Below are 27,688 nucleotides of genomic sequence, written 5' to 3' on the forward strand. Positions count from 1 at the left end.
TGTTTGTCCAAGGTAACACAGAGGCATCGCTTTGCCGACAAAGGTCCGTCTAGTCAAAGCTATGGTTTTTTCAGTAGTCATGTACGGATGTGAGAGTTGGACCATAAAGAAGGCTGATCCCCGAAGAACTGATACTTTCGAACTGGGGTGATTAAGAAGACTCTTGAGAGTCCCTTGGACTGCAAGGAGATCAAACTAGTCAATCCTAAAGGAAATCAATCCTGAATATTCATTGGAAGGCCTGATGCTGAAGTTGAAGCTCCAATACTTTAGCCACCTGATGCAAAGAGCCAACTCACTGGAAAAGACCCTGATGCTGGGAAAGACTGAAGGCAGGAGAAGGGGACAACAGAGGACAAGATGGTTAGATGGCATCGCTGATTCAATGGACATGAGTTTGGGAGATGAGTTTGGAAGCTCTCGGAGATGGTGAAGGACAGGGAAGCTTGGAGTACTGCAGTCCATGGGGTCAAAAAGAGTCGGATACAACTGAGAGACTGAACAACAATCAAGGTAACCCAGCAAGGTGACGATGCCAGAGGGAGGACTAAGTCTTCTCACATATAGACTGGTGCTCTGCCAACCATACCCCATACAGACTCTTACCCTTATTTAAAAGAAGAAGAAGAAAAGCAATAAAGACAAAAATTTCATAAATCCGAGCAACCTTTCATTAAATGGGTATGCTTTGCCCATGTTATAGTTCTGTATTCTTTTTACTAGTTAAGGAGGTTGGGAGGCGGTAAGACCCTGTGTTAAAAAACAAAAAAACACAAAGGTAAGTGATGGTTTCCTTGTCTGCTGAAGAGCGCTTTCTTCACAGTCTGAGCACCGAATGTCCTCCAGCCTACGCCCTCATGTTCAAAACACTAGAAAAATCCTGGGACGCTGGAGTGGATTATATCACCTCCCAAAACTGTGTGACTCTATGGTGAACAGTTTTATTTGTTCGCTTTTAATCCTACATAGTCACAGCCCTTCCAGATTCAGGTAAACTGAGATCTCTATTCCAGTAACATCAAAAAACATGCAAAATAAATAACTTCCCATGAGAAATTTTAACATAACAATCATCTTTTTCTTCCTGCTACCTCCAAAAACCTTTTTCGAAATCTCTTGATTTTCAGACACTTTTTAAGATTATCTTAAGAAGTTACTGCTTATTCATGGTTCCCATAGGATATATTAGATTTGAGGTCTCTATGACTAACTTACCCCATTTCTCATTTAAGAAAATTTCCCTATTAAGACGTTTTCAATTTTTAGTCCCATAAAAATATTTCACAAAAGCTTTACTATAATTATTTATAACTCCTTTATAGATTCCTTTATAGAACCATGGAAATTGTTCCATTTTATTTTAGTATATGTTACACTGGCACCTAAAATTAAATAAGAATTATTTATTACACATGAAGTTTCACATTTAATAGTACAATTTTAAAACTGAATACATCATAACTTTTTTTCTTTAACATCTGATTTTTGCAATAGTAATTTCAAATATGCCTATTATTCCTCAGAATTATTCTCCAAAATATATCCATTAATTCTCTGTATTATTTATGACATTGTTTCAAGGGTACTGAAAATAAAAAAGTACATAAAGAATAGAAATATTAAAGTTTACGTCTATTATAATTTATATCTATAAGCTCATTTTTTCTTCTAGCTTTAAATTTCTGTAGCAAAGTCAAAACTTGTGAAGAGAAATGTATCTATTGCCAAAAAGAACACCACAAAAATTCCCAAACTTTACAGAACATTACATTAATAAGGGTCAGTTCCCCAGAAGACTTTGTCCCTGCCTATTCAACTCTTTCTGAACAGAGCACTTATACAAAAGGAACTGATTTTTAAATGAAAACTAAAATATCTAACAACATTCAACTCATTCACAACTCTGGTGACGGTTGTAATGCTTAAGAAGAAGACCATCTTTAAAGACTGGAGCGGGTACCAGGCGTCCATGCTCTGGGTCCTCTTTCCTGGGAGATCCTGAATTTGGGGTGGTGCCCAAGCCTCCCCAGGCAGCCACATGATGAGGAGTCAAGCCAGCCCCGCTCCCAGCAGCAGGCCTGCCACCCCGGCTTCGTTCAAGGCAGTGAGGAGCTGCCAGGGGACCCGAGCTCCCCATGAGCCCAGCCGAAGGACTGTGCCAGGGGGGCGTGCCGGTGGCCGCCCTTCCAACCCCAAGGGGAGGGAGCATGTGAACAAGTCAGGAGGAAGGCTGGGACTGTGAGAATCAGTGCAAGCTAGCCCACAGCCTGAATGTAATGATGAGAAAGTGACCGACGTGATCCTTTAATACAACTCTTACACTTGTTCATAAAATATTCAGTGGTGACGTGAGGTCACCAGGTGGGCTGATGTCCAGCGTCTCCTCACAGCCCGCCCTGGGGCAGCAGCTCTGTGCTGAGAGGGCCACGCCACACAGACTGGTCTGTGCCAGCTGGTGCCCTCCAGTCCCTCCCTCTAGCGACGGACACAGGAGACCAGGTTCCAGCCAGCCGGGCTGTGGCATGGACCTGAACTGACATTGGTCTGGGGTGGCCACAGACTAACTTAGGCCACACCTAAGTTAGTTCATCAGCTTAACGGGCAGGACGCCCATCCCTTGGCTGGGGATCGGGCTTTTTCTCGCGCTACTAGGTGTGAACAAGGAAGCCTGCTGCCCCAGATAGATGCTCATGGTGACAATTTTATGGCCGTGACGGGAACAACCTTAGCACGAGGCTGACATGTTGATGGCAGGACAGAGACAATGGACAGCACCTGTGTCCTTGATCTTGAGGCCCTGGTGGGGCCAGTGAACTGTCCTGCAGGCCTCTTATCCCTGGACTTCCCGCTTCACGAGGTAATGTTCGTCATTCATGCTTAAACACAGTAGGTAAGGGTTTCTGTTACTAGAAGTGCAATACATTTGATATAGATTCAGCACAGACAATAGCAGACAAGAGTGAAAAAGCTGGCTTAAAACTCAACATTCAAAAAACAAAGATCATGGCATCCAGTCCCATCACTTCACGGCAAATAGATGGGGAAATGATGCAAACGGTGGCAGACTTTCTTTTCTTGGGCTCCAAAATCACTGCAAATGGTGACTGTAGCCATGTAATTAAAAGACACTTTCTCCTTGGAAGAAAAGCTACGACCAACCTAGACAGCATATTAAAGCAGAGACATTACTTTGCCAAAAAAAGGTCTGTCTAGTCAAAGTTATGGTTTTTCCGGTAGTCATGTATGGATGTGAGAGTTGGACTATAAAGAAAGCTGAGCGCCAAAGAACTGATGGTTTTGAACTGTAGTGTTGGAGAAGATTCTTGAGAGTCCCTTGGGCTGCAAGGAGATCCAACCAGTCCATCATAAAAGAAATCAACCCTGAATATTCATTGGAAGAACTGATGCTGAAGCTGAAATGTCAATTCTTTGGCCACCTGATGTGAAGAGCTGATTCACTGGGAAAGACCCTGATGTTGGGAAAGACTGAAGGCAGGAGGAGAAGGGGACGACAGAGGATGAGATGGTTGGATGGCATCACCGACTCGATGGTCATGAGTTTGAGCAAGGTCTGGGAGTTGATGATGGACAGGGAAACCTGGCATGCTGCATCCATGGGGTCACAAAGAGTCAGACATGACTGAGCAACTGAACTGAACTGAGGGTAAAAAAAAAAAAAAAAACCTAAAGCATGTGTATCCTCTGTGCATAGAAATAACCCCACATATCAGCCCAGCTACGTGCAGATGTGAAATGGAAACAGTGGCTGTCTTGTGTGCTGGGTAAGTTGTGTCTGACTCCTTGCAACCCTATGGATCGAAGCCCGCCAGGCTCCTCTGTCCATGGGATTCTCCAGGCATGAATACTGGAGTGGGTTGCCACACCCTCCTCCACGGGATCTTCCCGACCCAGAGACTGAACCTGTGTCTCTTGCATCTCCTGCACTGGCAGGCAGGTTCTTTACCCCTAGTGCCACCTGGGAAGCCCCTAACAGTCAGTGGCTAGCTCCGAGTAAAAAGATTCCAAGTTATGTTCTTTTGATTTTTGTTTTTTTTTTAAAGTATTTTCCATAGTAAATATCACTTTTGTTATCAAAAGAAAAAAAAATCTCAAAATGAATGCAGGGTATGCTAAGTAATTAGCAAAGTTCAATAATTTCCCATATTACAAACTACGTAGCTTCCACTACAATGTAATTCCAAAGTACTAATTTAAAACTTACATTGATTTTAATAGGAAAACTACAGTATTAGGCCAGAGATTTCCCTTCCCTTAACTTATTAAAATAACTGTATGTATGGCTTAATATAAAATTATTTCCTTAGTCTTTCCCAATTTCAAAGTGACACCGTATAATCTGAATGCCATGGAACATGCTGCTGCTGCTGCTGCTGCTCAGCCACTTGGTCGCGTCTGACTCTTAGTGATCCCTGGACTACAGAACTTCCCTGACCTCCACTTCTCCTGAAGTTTGCTCAAAATCACGTCCACCGAGTTGATGATGCCATCTGACCATCTCTTCCTCTTCTCCTGCCCTCAATCTTTTCTAGCACTAGGGTCTTTTCCAGTGAGCTGGCACTTGGCATCAGGTGGCCACAGTACTGGAACAGTGATATAGAAAGTAAGAAAAAATGAAGGCACCTGGTCGAGCATGGGTGAAATAAATGCGCTTTAGTCAGGAAACCAGAGCGCTGGACCCATAAAAAAGAAGCTAAAGGCTTACACACCAGTCACTGACTCTGAGCACAGGGAGCTGTCACTGGCCAGTCGCCCTTAACAGTGGACATTCCTGACAGAGGAAGCGCTGTGGTTCCGCAGAAGAAGACCAGTTAGAATGGACAGCCCTCTAGGGCTTTGGCTTCCACTTGGTTCTCCCGGCAGTGGGCAGAATAAGAATTCTCCATTTCAGGAAAGATGAAACCCCGAGGAGCTACTGGCGGTCTTTGGTTGTCAGCAGCGATCAGAAACACTGAGGGGGACAGGCTCCTGGGAGGCGGCTCCCAGACCCGGGCTGATGCATGTGGTGCGTGGGTTTTGGGGGCTGGGCAGTGGCAATATGGTCAAGTGTGCTTCCCCCGACACCAGCCTGTGCCACACGGAGCATCTGCTGTCAGAGAAGTGACATCGTTGTATCAATTCCAGAAGCACCAGGTTTGTCACTGAGGCAAACAGCCCAGGGTGTGCCTGCTCAAGACCAGGAATGGAAAGCGAGGGCCTGTGTTCCCTTGGGTTGCCATGGAGACAGGTCCAAACAACTGTATCACTAAGGAGTGGGCAGCCATTTGAGTTCCCAGTCCTGACTGGAGTGGAGGGAATCCAACCTGAACCAGGCACACATTGCCCATGTCCCATGGCGCTTAGAGCTGGTACATTTATACACCACATGAAGTAACAGGAAACACTAGTAATTTGCCCTCAAGACTGCTAAGAGTGGTTTGGGGGCTTCTCAGGTGGTTCGGTGGCGAAGAATCCACCTGCCAATGTAGGAGACAAAAGACACTCAGGTTCGATCCCTGGGTAGGAAGATCCCCTGGAGAAGGAAATGGCAACCCACCCCAGGATTCTTGCCCAGGAAATCCCATGGACAGAGAAGCCTCTCAGGCTACATACAGCCCATGGGGTCATGAAAGAGTCAGACGCGACTTAGCGACTGAACAGCAGCAGCAGCAAGAGTGGTTATGGACGCAAAGAGAGGCGCTCCAAGTTTCCCAAAATTTCCATAACGTTCATCACAGCGTTCAACGTGGGCTTCCCCAACGGTCTAGTAGTTAAGAATCTGCCTGCCAATGCAGGGGACACGGGTCGATCCCTGGTCGGGGAGGAGCCCGCGTGCTACAGAGCAGCCACGCCTGAGCCTGAGCGCCGCAACGCGGAGGCCCTCGGCCCTACAGCCTGTGCTCTGCAGCAGGGGACGCCGCCGGAACGAGAAGCCCGCACACCGTGACGAAGGGTGGCCCCTCTCCCTGCAACTAGAGAAAAGCCCACGGCAACGGAGCCCCAGCACAGCCAAAGCGAAGTAAATAAACCTTAAAAACACTTTCACTGTAACTCATCCTTTTTGTTTTCATAAAAAAATTTAAATATATACTTAGTTCTCAATAAGTATTTTGACCTTTGACACTTTTTAACACACAGCCAGATGGTAATATAAACACCGATCTGTATTGACACTTTATCAAACAGTCCAGACACGACCAAGCGACTACCATTATGATGAAAACTCGGTCAAGGCTTCAGGAAAATAAGAACTTTGCCCATGAGAGGAGAGTATAAATCTGGGTCTGTGGTTTTACTATTGCAGATGTTAAAGCAGCATTTGACTGGTTTCGATTGTTATTCGATTACACTTTTTTTTTAAATTGGGAGTGCAGAAAAATGCAGAACATTAGTTTTTAAACCCTTAAAAATAAAAATGAAACATTTAAAATATTCCCTATTTTAATTAAACAGCTTTTTAATGGGTAGGTTCTGAGGTTTAGTGCTCTGAGGATAATCTGGATATCAAGCCTTCCTGTGTAACAGCAAGTTCAAGGCAGACAACTTGTAAATTGATGAACTTCCCTTACTTGTACAATTACAAGAACTAAAATTGCTTTTAAGTTGTCGGCCGTAAGGAGTTCCTGGGTACTCAATAAATGTTAAGGCAGCGGAATGACGTGTTTACTTAGTCAAGATGTAAACACTTGCTGCTCACTGGTTGCCCCGGGTGCGAGAAGAACATTTTAAAGGCAAGTGAACAAGAATTTGGGAAACCTATTTCTCAAAATTTCAAACCCAGAGAGGTGGTGAGTTGAGTTGTGTTCATTGGTAGAACAGGAAAACCCAGGATAGACGACAAGGAGTAAATGGGATTTGACTTTAGCTCTGCTGTACCCAGTGCTGCAGGCCCGCGAGAGCTCGGGCTGTGCAGTGAGGCCTTGTCCGGTTGGGGAAGGACCAGAGGTGACCTGCGAGGAAGACGCTAGAGTCGGGGAGGGCCGTTCAAACCTCCACCAGGTCAGTGAGCGGCACGGCCCGTGCCTTGTGGAACATTTCCTACTCTCAGACCACTCAGGGGCCCTGCTCTATGGCCACCGTATGCTAAGCTCAGTCGTTAAGTCATGTCTGACTCTTTGTGACCCCGTGGGGTGCAGCCCACCAGGCTCCTCTGTCCATGGGATTCTCCGCAAGAACACTGGAGCGGGTTGCCATTTTCTTCTCCAGAGAATCTTCCTGACCCAGGGATCGAACCCCTAAAAATGTTCAGACAAGTTTGACCTGGATGGAGCAAGGCCTGGAACCAGAGCTGGCCCTGACTGTTCCCCGAGGCTCCTTAGGTGGTTTTTTCCCATCTGTGAAACAAGAGCAACAGTACCTACATCGAAAGGACCCTGTGAAACAGAAATCAAGGCAGTGAGGGACACGAGGCCGACACACACCCAGTCAGTCAGTGTTGGCTGGCGCTGAGCCCGGCTCCCAGGTGTGGTGCACACAGATAATAAGTGATCAACTGAGAAACACAGACAACTGTCCTATTTGTGGGGGTGCTAAATAGCAACTACTGCCTAGAGTTTTAGTTCACAGACCTCCCTATAAACACACACACAGCCAGGCGATGGAATCATCAGATTAAGGTCATGAACCATCTGATGCGCTACCACCTAAAAGCCATCGCTGGGGAGCCGAGGTGTCACGATGCAGCAGAGACCCGGGAAGAGCCCATTTTCAGACACGTCCGCCCATCTGAGAAACAGATGGCAAAGCCCACTTTACAAGACTTTAATGCCGGAAAGTCCACGGTGGCTTCTCAACACGTGTTGGTGTGTCACAAATAGAACAGACCCTTTTCCTCTGGAGCTGACACCGAACGACGGGAGACACGGAAAAGAAACACGGAAATTACAGGGTGACGATGCAACGGTGAGGGGTTCATCTCATCAGGGACTCTGCCAGCAGAAATATATTTACTGATAACAGGCTTTCTTAACATTTCTAGCTAGTTTTCTAAAGCATTTCAGTCGATCTATAACTTAGTCAATTTATGCTCAGGGGGCTTTTGTTACTTTAACCAGTTGTCAGCACAGACACAAATAAACAGCCTTGCACAGTTCCTGGTGTGCTCAGTCATTCGACAAAGAGTGAAGCAGCAGAGGAAGGGTTCAACGGTGCTGAGGTCAAGGCACAAAAATTTCCAACCAACCTTTTTTTTTTTTCCTGCTAAAACAAAAAGAATAAGAAACAAGACTTAAAATGTGTGGAATGTGTGTTTTTAGGTATTTAGGTCCAAAGAGTGTCCTAAACACCCATCTTATACTCTGAACAGAGTGTAAGATCCACTCAAACTAAAAGCCATTTGAAAACATAACAGAAAGGCATATGAAAAAAAGGGCACCCGTGACGGCTCCTCTACCCTGAGACCCTCTAAAAATAATGGACAGAGCTGAGGCAAGTCCATGCTATGCAGTGATCTAATGAAAATGGTATGTGATTCAGCCAAAAATTAATGAGTAGCCAAGTTAGAGACTCCCCACAAAGTAAGAGAGCATGAAGACCAGGGTGGTGGCCAACCCAGGGGCACAGCGTCTGGTGAAGAGCTCTGCAGGGCGTGAGGTGACCCGTGTGGGCTCAGTGAGGTGGGCCATTCTCGAGGCAGGGTGTGTAGAGATCCCGTGTGGGCTCGGGGAGGCGGGCCATTCCCAGGGCAGTGTGGAGAGGAGGGGTAGAACCAGCTGTTCCTGTGTGCAGGTGGAGTCCAGAAAGCCTGCAGCTGGCCAGGGAAGCTTCCAGATGAGCCAGTTCCTCTCTGCACCCTGCTCTCTTCAGAGGAAGGCACGGTGGGCGGAGCACTCAACCCTGCTCCGAGTGCTTCCACCGAGCAGGACTGTGTCCTCACGGCAGGATCAAGTGGGTGGAGCAGTGGCCGTGGAAGAGGCGCTCTCCTTTAAGACCTGACAATGGCAGAGGGGCCCTGGACCACACCAGCGGGCACAGGCTTTTGTACATGCCTCTGCCTTTCAAGTCGGCCGCAGCGTTAGCTCCTCTTTAAAGAACCAGCTTATCACAAAGGTGGTCTACTCTTTGTCCACCTCTGTAGTTATTAAGGGACAGAGCTTTGCGCAGAGCCTCAAGTGCTGCAGCGGATCTTCAGCGACAGCGGCCCGGAGGCACTGCTCCCCAAACTCCAGGGCGAGACCCTCACGCTCAAGGACACAACGCCCTCGACGGCAAAGGGGAAGTTAACCGGGAAGACAACCCGATTCTCTTGTAACTTCCTTTCCTTCTGGAAACTACCATTGTGCGTAAGCAGCAGTGTGTGAGCACAATGTCTGCTGTTCTCCACCTCCTCAGGGGCCCATGAGACGTCTGCATTACACGCAGGCTCTGACACATGCAGGGAAGTGGCAAACTTTCAACAGAGAGCAGCTAATTCATAAACAAGGTCGGGAGATATTTAACACCCTGGGCCCTTACACCAAATTCTCTGGAGAGGTCACTGTGCCCCTTCGCAGGCCGGTGGGGGCCGTGGGGCCAGAGGGAGTCCACAGGTGCCATAAGAGAACCAGCTGAGCAGCAGCACAGTGGGCAGACGGATGCTGGCATCCTCAGAGCTCTGACAGGGTGCTTTGCGTCCCGTCTCAGCAGGGGCGAGCCTGGCTGTCTTAACAGTGCCCCTGAGGGCTGACTCCCAAGTCGTCGCCCTGTTCCTCTCTCTCCCTGGGTGCCCGTGGGTCCCTGAAGGACCAGGAAGCTCCCTTGCATCTCCCCTCTGGGCACCTGCTGTGGGCCTGCCCGGGGCTGAGTCTGCAGGCACCGTTTACCTCATCCTCCCGGCTGCCGGGGGTGAGCAGCCCTGGTGTGGGTGCAGAGCGGGACTCCTCTGACACCCCTGTGGCACTGAGCAAGCTGCCCGTCTGCTGGGCGGCACAATCCTGATGCCCCCTCTTCCCAGTGTAGGTGTGAGAGACAAGTGAGATTGGGTCTACAAACAATTAGTACCACAGCTGGCACACACTCCACACTCCAAACTGGTTACGATGCCCATGCTACAGGCAGAAACAGAGGCTCTTAGGGGTGAAATAGCCTTTCCAAAGAAAAGGGAAGAGCCAAGATGCTAAGCCAGCACCCTCCAGCCCCCCACCCTGATGCAGTCCTTGCTCAAGGCCCCTCACCCCAGGCTATGCCACCTGCCCTCCGCCCAGACCGGGAGGCCAGCCTCGGTCCTGGGGCAAAGTGCTGTCTGGGGCGTCTCACTATTGCGTCCTGGGCCGCTCTCGCTTTCTCTCTCTGTCTCCATCCCTCTAGCCCCCACCGCACCTCTCTAGGACTCCTGTCTGGCCCCCTGGTGGCTAAGCTGGCGCCTGGCATACGGCAGTCCTGGTGGAAGCGGTGATGCAGTGGAGTGGAGCTGTGACCGCTGGACGGGGGCCGTGCCGGCACCCACACCCACTGGGAGGACAGCGGTTCTGTGATGCTCTGGACCCCCGTGGGAGCCCCGTGCCCCGAGGAGTGTAGGCTGGAGGGGAGGGGCCCCCTTTCCTATCCTGGAAGGCCTAAGGCCAGGCCTTCTCGGTCACAGTTGCGGAAGTTCCCGTGTCCTCTGGGTCACAGCCGTCAGCCCTGGAAACAAGAGGCAGGGGCAGGGGGCCCGGCTGGGTCACGACAGTTCGTGAAAACGCTCTTTCCCTTGGGGAGACCGAATGTTTTTTCTCAAGAACTATCTACTTTGGACCCTCCCCAGAAAAGCTTAAATAGCCTTTGTTTGGGGCATTAGAATGCATCTAAAATGAGAAAACGCGCCGGGGACTTGAGACGCGTCTGGGTAAATGGTGATCTGCCCAGGGTCTAGCCATAAATACTGTAAAGAGGGCCATTTCGGGAAAGTCTGAGTGAACTGGAAACATTATGAACCATGACACACACCTGTGAGATGCAGGCGGCGTGTGTCTTTAGGTGACATCACTCACAGCGCCTAGACACCCCAACGCACATAAACAGGAGGAAAGTGGATAAAAATAGAAAGAGACAACAGCCACTTCTCCCAACCGCCTCCACTTCTTGCTGCCGTTACTGATCTCGCGGCTCATTTCTGTGACAAACACAGCACCACAGCACGAAAGCAGTCACCTCCGTTCGTCTCCGCGGAGCCACGCTGGGGTTGGCTGGGTGCTGATGCATTTGCTCCTGGCCCCCGGCCGCATTTCTCAAAGGTCCCCCAGGTTCACCACAAGCCCCGTGTAACTAGCACCCTGGCCCAGAGTGATTCGATGAGCCAGGCAGAAGCTTCCAACACAATGGAAGACCTCAGGCAACACTCACAGAGTGGCAGAGGTGAAGACCTCAGGGCTTTCCTAAGGAGAGGGCACCTTTGCTGGAAGGAGAGCTAAGGAGAGGTGAACACGCAGCCCACCTGCGCCACGCGCCTGCTGTGTGACCCTCCTCTGGGTTGCAGGACAGTGGCCTCAAAGATGGCCACGTCCTAACCCCCAAACCTTTAAACACGGTACCTCGCACGGCAAAGGGACTTTGCAAATGCAGCTAAATTAAGAATCTTGACACAGGGAGATGATGGTGGACTCTCCAGGTGGGTCCACGTAATCACACGGGATCTTAAAAGTGAAACGAGTCAGGCGCATCCGAGCCAGGGAGACATCTGGAGGTGTGATGCGAGGGGCTCTGAATATGGAGGAAGGGGCCAGAGCACGGAACGCAGGTGCCCCAGAAGCTGGAAAAGCCCAGGACCCTCCAGAGAACACAGCCCTACCGACACCTTGATTTTAGCCAGTGGGGCCAGTTTCAACCTTCTGACCCTCAGAGCTGTAAGACAGGAAAACTTCATTCCCTTCTCCAGGGGATCTTCCTGACTCAGGAATTGAACCCCAGTCTCCTGCATTACAGGCGGACTCTACCATCTGAGCCATCAGTTGAGCCCTGTTAAGACACTAGGTTTGTGGTAATATGTTACAGCAACAATAGAAAAACTTCAGTTTTCTGGGCTCTAGTTTTTTCACTTCTGAAATGAGAGATTCCCTACCCAGCTCACAGGGTTGCTATATACATTGAATAAAGTGAGTTTAAAGTGTGTGTGTGTGTGTGTGTGTGTGTATGAGTGCACGCTAAGCATAGGGCCTGGCACTGTAAAATATTCAACACACTTCCCATTATTAGACAAATTCAAATTTATGGCAAGACTGATTCAGAGCTTCCTCTGACAGAATGTTGGCAGCGTTTATCATTTATTTGTGATGAGAATAAAAGAGAAGACTTTTAATCAAAAGCATTTATGATCTCCCTGTGTCTTTACTTCAGGGTCTTCTTGAGCTGTCTGGGGTAACAGCAGAGCCCTAGAGGAGCAGGGCCTGGGGGCTTCACACTGAGAAGAGAACTGGAAATCCAGAACTGACCCAGAGGGGAGGGCGGGGAAGCGGCCGGCTGGAGACAGGGGCACGGGGGTGGGGGGGAAGGGTGGATGGGAAGTGAAGTCTGCGTGCCGCCTGTCTGTAATTTCTGGAGAGGCTGGCAGTGATTTTAGTTGCTTTGACAATACTTCTTTTTTGGATGGCTGTATTATATTTTTTGCTTTGCCATCAAGTAGGGATTACATGAGATGTGTTTCACTCGAGTGTTCATTCACTCACTCATTCATTTACTTACTCGTCTGACAAACGACCACACGCCCGTCCTGGAAGGTGAGGTCAGAGAGGACAAGGGAGGGCTTCTCGGGCTCCGCACTCCAGCAGGGGCTGAGGTCGGGCGTGTCTACCGCAACGGCCTAAAGTGCTGGCTCCAATCCCTAAGCCAGACTGTGGTCCCCAAACGCTGCTCCCACGAAAGGGAACCAGGGCCTGCTGGAGAAATGGTTAACGGTGGAGCTGGGGCAGGACATGTACAAGACGAGCCTTGAGCATCTGGTGTCACACGGGGAGGAAACAACCAAGACGAGGTCGATGGAAAGGACTCAGGAATCAACCTGAAGATGCTTTCACTGCCTTAAAAGGGCACGATTTGACATCGGTAAGACAGCATGCATGAAGACGCAGCACAGTCGTAAATAAATACATAAACATTAACAAAACAAACAAGACAAATAAGACAGCACGAAAATCAGAAAAGAAGACGTAAGCCGTCTCGATCTGCAGATAGCACAGTCTGCATGGAAAATACCCAGAAATCGACAGAGACAAACACAAAAACAACCCGTGGAATTAATAAGTGAGTTCTGCAAAGGCGTCAGGATGTGAGATAAGCACAAAAACCAATTATATTTCTGTATAACAGCAACAAACACAAAAGTCAAAATTAAAAATGTAACACCACTTATAGCTGCTCAACAGAAATACTCATGTGAAAATGAAAATATATACAGGATTCCTATGCAAAAAACTCCACAAACACTGAAGAAAGAAAACAAAGTTCTAAATAAATGAAAAGACATACTGAGTTCATAGACTGAAAAAGTAAAAATGTTAGTGCTCTCCAAACAGGTCTATAGGCTTAATGTAATTTCTATCAAAATCCAAGAAATAGTTTTGGAGATGTAGGAAAGATATTTCTAAAATTAATATGGAAGATTAAGAAATTAGAATGGTTAAAGCAATTTTTAAAAAGTAGGAAGAATTACTGTATCCAATGCCAAGATTTACTGCATAACACAGTTACCAGAACAGCGGTGCTGACAGATGAACAGACACTTCAGTCAACAGAGTACACTAGAGAGCCCAGAGAGCACTGATACAAGTCCGGCCGCTGACTCTTGAGAAAGGTGACAGCATAACTGAACGGAGGAAGGGGTCTTTTCAACAAATGGGGCCGGGCAATTGGGCACTCCTAGGGGAAGGCACTGCAGTACTGGGGAGACTCTCGAGAGTCCCTTGGACTGCAAGGAGATCAAACCAGTCAATACTGAAGGAAATCGACTCTGAATACTCATTGGAAGGACTGAAGCTGAGGCTCCAATACTTTGGCCACTTGATGTAAAAAGCTAACTCACTAGAAAAGACCCTGATGCTGGGAAAAACTGAGGGCAGGAGGAGAAGGGGGTGACAGAGGATGAGATGGTTTGATGGCATCCTCAACTCAACGGACATGAGTTTGAGCAAACTCCAGGAGACAGTGAAGGACAGGGAAGCCTGGTGTGCTGTAGTCCATGGTATCACAAAGAGTCGGACATGACTGAACAGCAACAACAAAAGGAAAAGTACAATTAACTGTGATCTAACCCCCACACATCTTATAAGAAAATTAACTCATAATATGTCAGAGATTATATGTAAAATGTAACACTATAAAATTTCTGGAAGACATTTCAGGAGAAATTCTTTGGGACCTAGGGCTTGGAGCAGACTTCTTAGACATGACATTGAAAGCAAGGAGAAAAAAATCAATAAACTACACCATCAAAATTTAAAACTTTTGTTCTATGAAAAACCCTATAAAAAACAAACAACATATTATAGATTTGGAAAAAATATCTATAAATCATAAATCTGACAAAGGATACATATCTGAATACATAAAGAACTCTCAAAAGTCTATAGCAGTACAAAGAAAAAGAAACAAAACTAAACAATCCAACTAGAAAATTGGCAAAGGGCATGAAGTGGCATGTCACCGAAGAGGGCATACAGATGGCAAATGAGCACACGAAGAGATGTTGAACATCACTCGCCATTAAGGAAGTGTAAATTAAGACCATGGTGAGATATTCATACACACTTATCAAAACAGCTAAAATCTGAAAACGGTAGGGTAGAGAACCTGCACCTTCCTTTTATTGCAGGCGGGAAGGTAAAATGGTGCAGCCAGTCTGGAAAACTGGTTGTCAGTTTCTTAAAAAAGCTAAACACAAACATACTTACCATTTGACCCAGCAATTAGAGCCCTGGACATTTTCCCCAGGGAATGAAAACTGAAGTTCACACCAAAACCTGTGTACAAATGTTCATAGTAGCTTTATTTGGAATAGCCAAATTCTGAGAACAACCTGAGTATCTCTCAACAGGTGAAGAGTTAAACAAACTTTGCTGCTGCCATACTAAGGGAAACTACACAGCAATAGAAAGGGACTACCGACCGATACACAACTCGGATGGATCTCAAGGGCATTATGCTGAGTGAACAAGCCGATCTCAAAAAGTCACAGACTATGATTCCACTTACATGACATTCCAGAAAAGCCGAAACTTTAGCAAGGGAGGACTGGTGGACTGGTGAGTGGGGGGCTGCAGGGATGCCGTAGGTGGGAGGGAGGACTGGTGAGTGGGGGGCTGCAGGGATGCTGTAGGTGGGAGGGAGGACTGGTGAGTGGGGGGCTGCAGGGATGCCGTAGGTGGGAGGCAGGTGCGACTATACGGGGGCAGCACCAGAGGCCTTTGTGGAGAAGGGGCAGCTCTGCACCTTGACAGCAGAGGCGGCTACTCGAAACCACATGCGTGATAAGCAGACATGGAGCAACATGCACACCACACCAAGCTCAGTCTCCTGGTAAAGCACACGTGTGATTACAGGACACAGCAACACTCACATCACGCCAAGCTCAGTCTCCTGGTAAATTACCTGTGTGATAACAGGACACAGAGCTACACTCACATCATGCTAAGCTCAGTCTCCTGGTAAATTACATATGTGATAACAGGACACGGAGCTACACTCACACCACGCCAAGCTCAGTCTCCTGGTAAGTTACACACGTGTGATTACAGGACACAGCAACACTCATACCACGCCGAGCTCAGCCTCCTGGTAAAGCACACGCGTGATAACAGGACACAGGGACACTCACATCACGCCAAGCTCAGCCTCCCCGTTTTGACAGTGTGCCGTAGTCACGTGAAACATAACCGATGGGTTACAGGTGCACGGGACCTCTCTGAATGATTCTGCACCTGCCTGTGAGTGTATAGTTATTTCAAAATAAAAAACTTTAAAAAACGGGAGTAAACCTATGCCAGAGAAAAGAAAAAGAAGGAACACTCCCAACTCATTCTCTGGGAAGACAACAACTTGGAAACTAAAACCAACAAGCTGTTTTATTCTCCTGGAACTCACCAGTTGGTCAGCGGAGACTTACAGCCGGACTTTCCAAGGGGGTACAAGCTGGGTTGAGTACGGAATGAGAAGCAGGTCAGAGGCTCCGGGTGTGGCCACCGTGTGCGGAGGCCCCGGGACGGGACAGGTGTGGGATGTTCCTGGGTGTCAGAGGAAGCATGGAGGCTGGAGCAGACGCAGCAGGGAGACAGGGCAGGAGACACGATGGGGGCAGCCCTGGCCCCTGGACCTTTCCAGACCTTCCTCACTCAGGAGCCCTTTTGCTCCAAGGTCACCCTTGCTTCTTTGGTCAAACTCAGGGACCAGAGCCTCAGGGCTGAGAGAGGAGGATGAAGGAGACAGGGATACTGACAGTGCAATGGGAATAAATAAGCTATTTAAATGCAGCTCTGAGAACTCCAAACGCAGAGCTGAGGCCAGTCACTGAACTTTACAAAGAAGGATTAAACAACTCAGTAGACTGTAAGGGTCAGGGAACAGGAGTTAATGCTTTTAAGTATAACCTTGAAGTGATATTGAAAAGAGAGTAAATCACATGCCCTATGCTCTAAAATAAAAGTAGACACGTTCTAGAAAAGTTTTCAGTAAAACTAACACAGAGTAAAAATAAAAAAGGTTATAGTAATAAAATGTCACTTTCAGCTATTAAAGAAAAATGTATTATGTGAAATAGCGAATCACATAATAATGTCTCATAAATGAAATAGTCATGTGTCTTACATTATCTTCTGCGTCTCTGTCCTCCTTTGCTCAAAACCTGTCAGGTTGGCGTGACCAGTTTACGGGTGCTTTTGGATGTAACAGTGAAGTGACTTCATTATGCAAGCATCTGCATTTGGGACATTTCAGTTAGTTAAGAACAAAGGGATCAGTTGATACAAAAAGAAAGTTAAAGGTAGTTAGCTCAAGGAGAGCCAAGAATTCTGACAACGATAGCTCTGCCGAGCCCAACTTCTCAGTGGACGGACTCTCTGACACCACCTTAAGCTGCTGACTGAGACTAATGTCACCAGTAATGACTGATGCTGATGTCACGAGGCATGACCAGATGAGAAGTTCACCTCCCTGTCCTTTATCCCCAAATCTGTAACGCCAGCCTTGCTCTGCTGGGCAAGGCCATGCTCATGAGAAACCCGTAGGTAGGTCAAGAAGCAAGAGTTAGAACCAGACATGGAACAATGGCCTGGTTCTAAATTGGGAAAGGAGTACATCAAGGCTGCATATTGTCACCCTGCTTATTTAATTTATATGCAGAGTACATTGTGCGAAATGCTGGGCTGGAGGAAGCACAAGCTGGAATCAAGATTGCCGGGAGAAATATCAATAACCTCAGATATGCAGATGACACCACCCTTAAGGCAGAAAGTGAAGAGGAACTAAAGAGCCTCTTGATGAAAGCGAAAAGTGGAGAGTGAAAAAGGTGGCTTAAAATTCAACATTCAAAAAACAAAGATAATGGCATTCAGTCCCATCACTTCATGGCAAACAGATGGGGAACGATGGGGCACAATGGGAACAGTGACAGATTTTATTTTCTAGGGCCCCAAAATCACTGTGGATGGTGACTGCAGCCATGAACTTAAAAGATGTTTGCTCCTTGTAAGAAGAGCTATGACAAACCCAGACAGCATATTAAAAAGCAGAGACGTTACTTTGCCAGCAAAGGTTCGTCTAGTCAAAGCTATGGTTTTTCCAGTATCCATGCATGAATGTGAGAGCTGGACAATAAAGAAGGCTGAACATCAAACAACTGATACTTTGAACTGTGGTGTTTGAGAAGACTCTTGAGAGTCCCTTGGACTGTAAGATCAAACCGGTCAATTCTAAAGGAAATCAACCCTGAGTAGTCATTGGAAGGGCTGATGCCGAAGCCGAAGTCCCAATACTTTGGCCACCTGATGCGAAGAGCCGACTCATTGGAAAAGACCCTGATACTGGGAAAAACTGCTCTCATCTCATATGCTAGGAAAGTAATGCTCAAAATTCTCCAAGCCAGGCTTCAGCAATATGTGAACCGTGAACTTCCTGATGTTCAAGCTGGTTTTAGAAAAGGCAGAGGAACCAGAGATCAAATTTCCAATATCCGCTGGATCATGGAAAAAGCAAGAGAGTTCCAGAAAAACATCTATTTCTGCTTTATTGACTATGCCAAAGCCTTTGACTGTGTGGATCACAATAAACTGTGGGAAATTCTGAAAGAGATGGGAATACCAGACCACCTGACCTGCCTCTTGAGAAATCTGTATGCAGGTCAGGAAGCAACAGTTAGAACTGGACATGGAACAACAGACTGGTTCCAAATAGGAAAAGGAGTACGTCAAGGCTGTATACTGTCACCATGCTTATTTAACTTATATGCAGAGTACATCATGAGAAACGCTGGACTGGAAGAAACACAAGCTGGAATCAAGATTGCCGGGAGAAATAGCAATAACCTCAGATATGCAGATGACACCACCCTTATGGCAGAAAGTGAAGAGGAACTCAAAAGCCTCTTGATGAAAGTGAAAGTGGAGAGTGAAAAAGTTGGCTTAAAGCTCAACACTCAAAAAACGAAGATCATGGCATCCGGTCCCATCACTTCATGGGAAATAGATGGGGAAACAGTGGAAACAGTGTCAGACTTTATTTTTCTGGGCTCCAAAATCACTGCAGATGGTGACTTCAGCCATGAAATTAAAAGACGCTTACTCCTTGGAAGGAAAGTTATGACCAACCCAGATAGCATATTCAAAAGCAGAGACATTACTTTGCCAACAAAGGTCCGTCTAGTCAAGGCTATGGTTTTTCCTGTGGTCATGTATGGATGTGAGAGTTGGACTGTGAAGAAGGCTGAGTGCCAAAGAATTGATGCTTTTGAACTGTGGTGTTGGAGAAGACTCTTGAGAGTCCCTTGGACTGCAAGGAGATCCAACCAGTCGCGATCAGCCCTGGGATTTCTTTGGAAGGAATGATGCTAAAGCTGAAACTCCAGTACTTTGGCCACCTCATGTGAAGAGTTGGCTCATTGGAAAAGACTCTGATGCTGGGAGGGATTGGGGGCAGGAGGAGAAGGGGACGACAGAGGATGAGATGGCTGGATGGCATCACTGACTCGATGGACGTGAGTCTGAGTGAACTCCGGGAGTTGGTGATGGACAGGGAGGCCTGGTGTGCTGCGATTCATGGGGTCGCAAAGAGTCAGACATGACTGAGCGACTGAACTGAACTGAGGAGGAGAAGAGGGTGACAGAGGATGAGATGGTTGGATGGCATCACGGACTCAATGGATATGAGTTTGAGCAAGCTCTGGGAGACTGTGAAGCTCAAGAAAGTCTGGTGTGCTGCAGTCCATGGGGTTGCAAAGAGTCATACACGACTGAGCAACTGAACAAATAACCCCAACCTAATTATGAGAAAACATCAGACAAGCTGAAATTTGGGGACACTTTGAAAAGCAAGTAATCAGTGCTCTTCAAGGGTGTAGAAGTCAAAGAGAAGGAAAGATGGAGAAACTGTCATAGGTTGCAGGAGATTAAGGGGATGTGACGGGTAAATCCTGAAATGCAGGATCTGGATGGGCTCCTGGAGCAGAAAAGGGGCACTGACTGGACTACACAATGTTTAGAATGTTATACCAAAAAGTCAAGAAGACTGAAAGGCAAACTGCCCAAATGTATAGAACAAACACAAAATTCATTTAAGAACGAAAACGGAAGAATGCATATTTTAAAAAAGCTCGGCATTGTCAACAGCAAAATTGTCATTGCAAAAGCAATGATTAGTGTCTTTATCAGGGTCAGAGGGCACAGCTGAACCCAAGCGCTTGGACCTCAGCTTGGTCTCCTCACCAGGAGACCGTGGTAGTCATGGGGAGATGGTGAGAAGCGGTTACACCCAGGACATTCATGGCAGGCGGGGCCCACGGAAGAAGGAAACAGGGATGCAGGGGCCCACGCCGTCCAGGACGGGAGGCAGAAACGCACAGCGTCTTTGGAGGGGGCTTTGCTTCTGCGGGGAGGCGGGGAGCGAGAGCAGCCTGCACACAGGAGACCCACCTCTACGTTTTGTTACCTTCTTGATTAAGAAATTCTCTTTCTTGGCCGAGAAAGCCTCTCTCTCTCTAGTCAAGCATCTTCCGTTTTATCTGGCCATCTGTGGGCTCTGGCGTAAACTCTCCAGGCATCCCATTCACTCATACTTAAAGACCTCATTAGTTTTCCCGTTATGAGCCTATACACACTTGAACCTCCCTTTCATTTTACAGAACTATTTTTTTATTCCTTTAATCTTTTTTTTAATTTAATCTCCAAAACATCACAAGAAGTAGAACTTACACCTCCAAGAAAATCGAGAGACGTGGAGAAGGAAAAAAGAGGGCACACAGTTGTCAAGCTCCGTTTTACTGGTTTCCAGAGAAAGGGTGGTTGAGTTCACAGAAGTCCATGATTTTTAGAGCCAGAGGTTATGACTTCTATTTCTTAGCTCTCTCATGATGTCTATGTGTGCATTTGATCATGAATCATCACCTTCCCAGAAACACATTTTATGACATCTAAAGTTAGATTTATCGTCCTTGCTGATATTATTCCGAGTATAATCAGTCAACCTCACAGATTTTACTACCTGAGTCAAGGAAGAACGCAGATGGGTACACACCACTCTTGCAAGTTTACCCTGTAACTGTATCACACGGGGAGAACACGGACTACTTGCCAGAGTGATGCTTCAGAAAAGACACGTGTGTGGTTAGATTGAGAGCCGAAATCTGGTGGGTTATAACATATTAGCATCACTTTCCAATTTAATGTAATTTAACTTTTCATGGCATTCAAAACAGTCAATCCTAAAGAAAATCAACTCTGAATATTCATTGGAAGGACTGATGCTAAAGTTGAAGCTCCAAAACTTTGGCCACCCGATGCAAAGAACTGACTCATTGGAAAAGACCTTGATGCAGGGAAAGATTGAAGGTGGGAGGAGAAGGGGACGGCAGAGGATGAGATGGCTGGATGGCATCACCGACTCGATGGACACGGGTTTGAGTAAACTCCGGGAGCTGGTGAAGGACAGGGAGGCCTGGCCTGCTCCAGTCCATGGGGTCAAAAAGAGCTGGGCATGACTTAGTGACTCAACGGCAACAACTTTTCATGATAAATAAGAGGAGGGACAGAATGCCAGCTTCGGGGAGGGTCACAAGGAAGATGTCCCCGGTCAGCCGCCCTCCTCCTCTTGCTCTTTGCAGACCCCGCCCTCCTCTCAGGTCCCGTTTCTGAAGGAGTTCTGGGCACTGCGCATTCGTTCCTAGGCCCTCGGATTCCCCCCCTGTCATAAACTCACACAACCATCTGTAAGCCTTGACGTGACCCCTTCAAGCAGCACCAAGGGAGGTGCCAGCTGTACGCGGAGAGCCAAGTCTTCTTGGCCTGGCATACGAGGTGGTATCAGTTTATAAGACACATATACCCAACACTCCTGAATGGGAAAAAAAGGATCACAGTCAGAGCACGCTGTCCACTGAAGGACGACAGAGGACTGAGCCGGCTGAGTCCCGGCTGCTAAGCCCCGCCTCGTGTGCCGGGAGGGCACCGCGCGGCTGGCGATGCTGGAGGCAGGCGGCAGTGCCGCCAGCCTTGGACAAGCTGCCTGACCTAACGGCAGCTCCGTCACCCACGCGAGCAGACGAGCGAGGATGCCCCACAGGACGACTGCGGCAGGGAGGAAAGGGGACATAGGCACGGTGCCCAGCAGAGTCCCTGGCAGGGCTCATCCCGAACGGTTAACAGTGACGGCAACAGCAACAGCTATCATAACCTGTTATAGGAAGCCCATTAATCTTTGCTTAACGGACAAATTTAGCAGCCAAGAATTCATGCAGGCAACACACAGAGGATCCCAGGCAGAGGCCTTCCAGGCCGGCCAAGTGGGGAGAGGATGGCGTCCACTTCTGAAATGGGGGTGGGCGTGCGGGCGAGCTGGGTGTCCCCAGAGCTGGTCCCCCGCGGGCCTTATTTTCTTGCTTTGATAACTTAGCCTTTATTTTTAAAATTCCCAGCTGTACTGAGATACATTTGATATATTGAATTTTTTTCTTTTTTTGAAAAATCATACGAAAATAAAAATGCAGCAGCAGCTAAAACAGAAACGTGAAATACAAGATCCAGGATGCTGACTACAGCTCGAGGGCTGGAGGAGCAGGAAGGGCCGGCATGTGCTCAGACAACGCTCCTCGCCCTCGGCTGCGAGCCAGGCAGGCCAGGCCTTCAGGACGCTCTCTTGCAAACTGTTTTTGTACATATAAAATAATTTGTACATTTTTAAAAACGGAGGCAAAAATTGTAAGATATCAAATGAACTCAGTGAACATATTGAGTACTTTTATAAAGATGGTATGTTTATTCAAAACCAGACAGTGCTCCCAAAGGGGTTGGGGGACACCCCAAGAGCAAGAGGGCTGCAGAAGCAGAGGAGGGGAGGGCTCTGCAGAGAGAGGGCAGGGAAGGCCCTGTTCCCAAAGGCCCCTTTTAAGGGGTGGGGGGCAGTCCTAATCAGGCTTAGGCAGACCCGGGTACGTTTTCCAAGGTGACTGCAACTGTGCAAAAACGCTGTTCCCCACCCCTCACCCTCAACCCAGGCTCAGCCCATTTCCTTCCTGCAATTCCAGAAGAACTGCGCTGCACAGCCATTAAAGACTCAGTGTTCTGAAAGCTGACACCCCACTTATTCTTTAAATCTCACTTCCAATAGCTAAGTGGCACAAGAGCAGAAGGTTAGAAAAGATGCAATTTATAGCTTCCCAAATCTAAAGAAAAAGCAAGTTGCTGACAACAGCCGTAGAACTGGCAGACTCGGAGGCTGTGGGCGCTGCAGGGACAGAGGCCCCAGGCTCCAGGCAAAGGCCGCACGAGAGCAGGGGCCGGATGACCGTCCGCGGCCCAGGAGCCCCTCGCCACCCAACGTGACTGCCGCTGTGTGGGATGTTCAGGGCTGGTCATGCCAGTGGCCGGGCGGGCTTTTCTTTATGGAGCAGGGAGATCTTCACAGCTTTTCTGTCCATTAGAAAATACATTTTATGTGCTGCTGATAATTAATAATGACCATGTCTTTTCAGATGGATATAAGAAAACATGGTTTAAAACTAAGTAAATGAATCATTTACAGGATCTTGTAACAGTGGAGGGGTTGCCTTCAAATTTAGAAATGTGTTACTTGTCTTTTACAGAAACAGACTAAAATACTGAACTTATAACCCTTACATGTTACAGTAACTCTTTAAAAAGGGACATTTGGGCAGCTGTTTCTCATAACAGCACGTCACTCGTCTCAGTGAGAATTTTATCATCGTCTCATTTGGAGGATTCTGGAATCCTTTGATCTTTTTTTTTTTTTTTTTAATTGCCTGCACAATTTTGTGTATCACTGTGAAATGAATCTTTATCTTTCCCATGTGAAAAAAACCTTGAATTAGTACAATGTTAACATTTCATTGTGTTGAAGCTACAAATAACATGTATTCATTAAGCTTTCTATGTTAAAAACTAGGCTGGTATATGTGTTAGAAGTTGCAGAGAATGAGCCTGGGCAAGAGTCAGCAACGGCACTGATGTTAAGTAAATGAGCTTACAGTGAGATTATAGAGAACCACAGAGGATGGATAGATGGGCGGGTGGAAGAATGGATGAATGGGTGAGTGGATGGGTGGGTGGATATATGGGTGGGTGAATGGGTGAGTGGGTAGATGAATGGGTGGGTGGGTGGGTGGATGGATGGATGGATGGATGGATGGATGGAAGAATGGACGGATGGGTGGGTGGGTGGATGAATAGAAGAGACAGCAGAGATATTCAGTCCATGATGAGACACCTTTCGTGAAAAACAAAGTGACAGCATAAAAGCCCTGTTCTGTGTGATCTGTTTGTCAGCTAATAAAGGTCAGTTCTCTGCAGAGCCTGCTTGGCAGGGGTACATGAATATAAAGATATACAAGATACATTGCATACCTTCAAGAACAGTAATTCCAGAGTTCACTAGAAATGCCTGATGAAGAACGGGAAAAAGAATGCAGGAAAGGAAGGCATGAACACTTACGCAGGCCGGCCGTACTGGGGGCTCTGTCTCTGGCTGAGACGAGCAGGACGCCCACACCAGCAGGCAGCTGCAGGTCAGGGTGTGGCCACTAGGGGGTGGGAGTGCGCGTCCAGGACAGCGTGGACCCCGGTCTGGGGTCTGTGATGGATTCCAAGCAATGCCAGGGATCTGCAAGCTTTCTTCCATGTGTGGCCGAAGGCTCCCAGATTGAACTGCTTCCCCAGAGCACATCCTTGATCAAGGTCTAGTTCAAAATCGATCCCTTTTCAAAGACAGAGAACTGGAGGCTTCCTTCAGCGGAGAGGGCGCCTGGGCGTGAGCCCCCACCTTGCCCAGGTTCCCATCCCCCCTCCCTGGGGGGAGCTTCCGGCATCATTCCACTCAGCTTTGGGCTGGGTCCTGAAGGAATGAAGGCCAGGCAGGAGTCACACCAGCAGCCTTTCCCCGTTAGTAGGATCTGGAAGATTCTGCCGCTTTGGGCTCCTGACCAATGGGCTTGGGGGAGCTTTGGAACAAGCAGCTACTGCCAAGTCAGCCTCCCCTCATGTCTGTACTATGGCTTGCTCCATGTGACATGGTTTCTGCGATAGCTCCCTTCCGGTATCTGGAGCTCTGGCATCTCCATCATTCAAACCAGTTCCCAGGGGTTCAATCTGCTTCCAGACTCCTATTTCACCAGCTGTAGTCCCACTGTGACTGGATCTCACAGCCTTATGTTCCTGGTCAACTAAATTCTGGCTTTGCTCACCAGCTCAGTCACAAATGGTACAAGCCACAGTCCAGGTGTTTCTGTTTAAAAAGTACTGACATGATGTTTATTGTAGGCCAGCACTGTTCAGCTTTACAGTTTACAACTACTAAATAATCCTTGCAACACCTTGGGAGCTGGGCACTATTATTAGAAACTGAGGCACAGAAAGGTTAAGTAACTTGAGAGTCCCTTGGACAGAGATGAAATCAAACCAGTCAATCTTAAAGGAAATCAACACTGAATGTTTGTTGGAAGGACTGATGCTGAAGCTCCAATACTTTGGCCACCTGATGTGAAGAGCCAACTCATTGGAAAAGACTCTGATGCTGGGAAAGATTGAGGGCAGGAGGAGAAGGTGACAACAGAGGATGAGATGGTTGGATGGCATCGCCCACCTTGAGCAAAGTCCAGAAGATAGTGAAGGGAAGCCTGGTGTGCTGCAGTCCGTGGGGTCACAAAGAATTAGACACAACTCAGTGACTCAGCAAGAACAACAGTAACTTGTACAAAGTCACACAGTTAGTGAGGGTGGAGCTGAGATTCAAACCTGAGGAGGAGGCTCCAGAATCAAAGCTCTTTGGGCCACTGAGAAAGCTCGAGCTAGCACACCCACACGGTGCTCTTCTTCCCTTATCCACGGGGGAGGCGACACCTGCACGCCTGAAACTGGGGACAGTATTAATACCCAGCCCCCACACACACACACTATGGTTTTTCCTATAGGGACATATCTATGATAAAGTTTAATTTGTAAGTTAGGCACGGTGAGAGAATACACAAATTGCCAGCATGACTACCTGTGTACTTTGCGGCGACTATTAAGTAAGACGAGAGTGACGAGCACAGGCACTGGGGCACCACGACAGCTGATCTGATGATCCAGATGGCTACAAGGGACTATCGGTCAGGGGACACTGGACACAGGAGTGATTCACGGCCCGGGCGCGACAGAGTAGGACAGCACAAGATTTTACCTCTCTACTCAGAAGAGTGTGCAGTTTAAAACCTATGAATTATTTATTTCCAGAATTTTCCGTTTACTATTTTCAGACCACGATTGACCGCAGGTTAATTGAGCAAAGTGAGGTCGCTGATGGTGGGGGGCGGGGTCCACCATGCTTGTATTTCTCTCCCGAGGCACAGCAGCCCCCATGCCACCCCTCCCCGGCTCCCTGTACCTACTCCAGAGACTCACTCAGCCTCTGAGGCTTCTCCTCTGGTATCTGCCTCTGTGTGGGCCACTCACTGGGCACCAGGATGCGGGCTGGGCCTCTGTAGGCTGGTTCCAGACTCCTCAGCAGCGGCCACTGCTGGGTCCTCACGGCGAGCCGCCCACAGAGCCTGGTATTTGGGGGAACAGGACAGACAGGCCCCAGCATGCAGCCTGCCGCTGCATCTCCCGTCACCCTCTGCTACACCTCACACCCCCACTCGGGGTCGCTCTCTGGGTCATCTTCCCCAAAGGACAACTGGTCCTGGCAGGTGGGAGGTGGGATAAGGAGGAAAGATTTCTATCCTGCAAAGCTCTCTAGAGGAGCTGGAGCTGGATCAGCAGAACCGAGGCAGTTACGATGGGTCCCATGGGGGCAGGTCCTGAGGGGGCTGGCAGGGTGCAGGACGGAAACAGAATTGGTGTGAAGTTCACATGTAGACTTTATACAACCTTCCCAGCAGTACCTAGCCCACAGCCCAGAACAGCTGACTTTCCAGGGAAGTTACCCTAGAGAGAGTCCCCATGTGGGGGTGCTAGGTGTGGCAGAGGGTGGCATGCCAGGAGCTGGAGTGACAGGCTGCCTGCTGAGTGCTGGACCTCCTGCCCACTGTCTGCCTCAGCTCAGTTCAGTTCAGTTGCTCAGTCGTGGCCAACTCTTTGGGACCCCATGAACCACGCTAGGTCTCCCTGTCCATCACCGACTCCTGGAGTTTACTCAAACTCATGTCCATTGAATCAGTGATGCCATCCAACCATCTCATCCTCTGTTGTCCCCTTCTCCTCCCGCCTTCAATCTTTCCCAGCATCAGAATCTTTTCCAATGAGTCAGCTCTTCGCATCAGGTAGCCAAAGTATTGGAGTTTCAGCTTTAGCATCAGTCCTTCCAATGGACACCCAGGACTGATCTCCTTTAGGATGGGCTGGTTGAATCTCTTTGTAGTCCAAGGGACTCTCAAGAGTCTTCTCCAACACCACAGTTCAAAAGCAGCATTTCTTCAGTGCTCAACTTTCTTTATAATCCAACTCTCACATCCACACATGACCACTGGAAAAACCATAGCCTTGACTAGATGGACCTTTGTTGGCAAAGTAATGTCTCTGCTTTAATATGCTGTCTAGGTTGGTCATAGCTTTTCTTCCAAGGAGTAAGCGTCTTTTAATTTTATCGCTGCAGTCACCATCTGCAGTGATTTTGGAGCCCCCAAAATAAAGTCTGACACTGTTTCCACTGTTTCTCCATCTATTTCCCATGAAGTGATGGGACCGGATGCCATGATCTTCGTTTTCTGAATGTTAAACTTTAAGCCAACTGTTTCACCCTCCTCTTTCACTTTCATCAAGAGGCTCTTTAGTTCTTCTTCACTTTCTGCCATAAGGGTGGTGTCATCTGCATATCTGAGGTTATTGCTATTTCTCCCGGCAATCTTGATTCCAGCTTGTGCTTCATCCAGCCCAGCGTTTCTCATGATGTACTCTGCATATAAGTTAAATAAGCAGGGTGACAATATGCAGCCTTGATGTCCTCCTTTCCCAATTTGGAACCAGTCTGTTGTTTCAGTTCTAACTGTTGCTTCCTGACCTGCATACAGATTTCTCAAGAGGCAGGGCAGGTGGTCTGGTATTCCCATCTCTTT

The 27,688-nt window shown here is 47.9% G+C and overlaps 1 protein-coding gene across 4 annotated transcripts in view; it reads right to left on the reverse strand.

Moving 5' to 3' along the window:
• Positions 1 to 27,688, reverse strand: part of SDK1 (sidekick cell adhesion molecule 1) — a 746,454-nt gene that overhangs the window by 293,132 nt on the left and 425,634 nt on the right. The gene's annotated exons all lie outside the window — the stretch shown is intronic.

Source organism: Bos taurus, chromosome 25 (genome assembly GCF_002263795.3).
Source record: "Bos taurus isolate L1 Dominette 01449 registration number 42190680 breed Hereford chromosome 25, ARS-UCD2.0, whole genome shotgun sequence".
NCBI lineage: Eukaryota > Metazoa > Chordata > Mammalia > Artiodactyla > Bovidae > Bos > Bos taurus.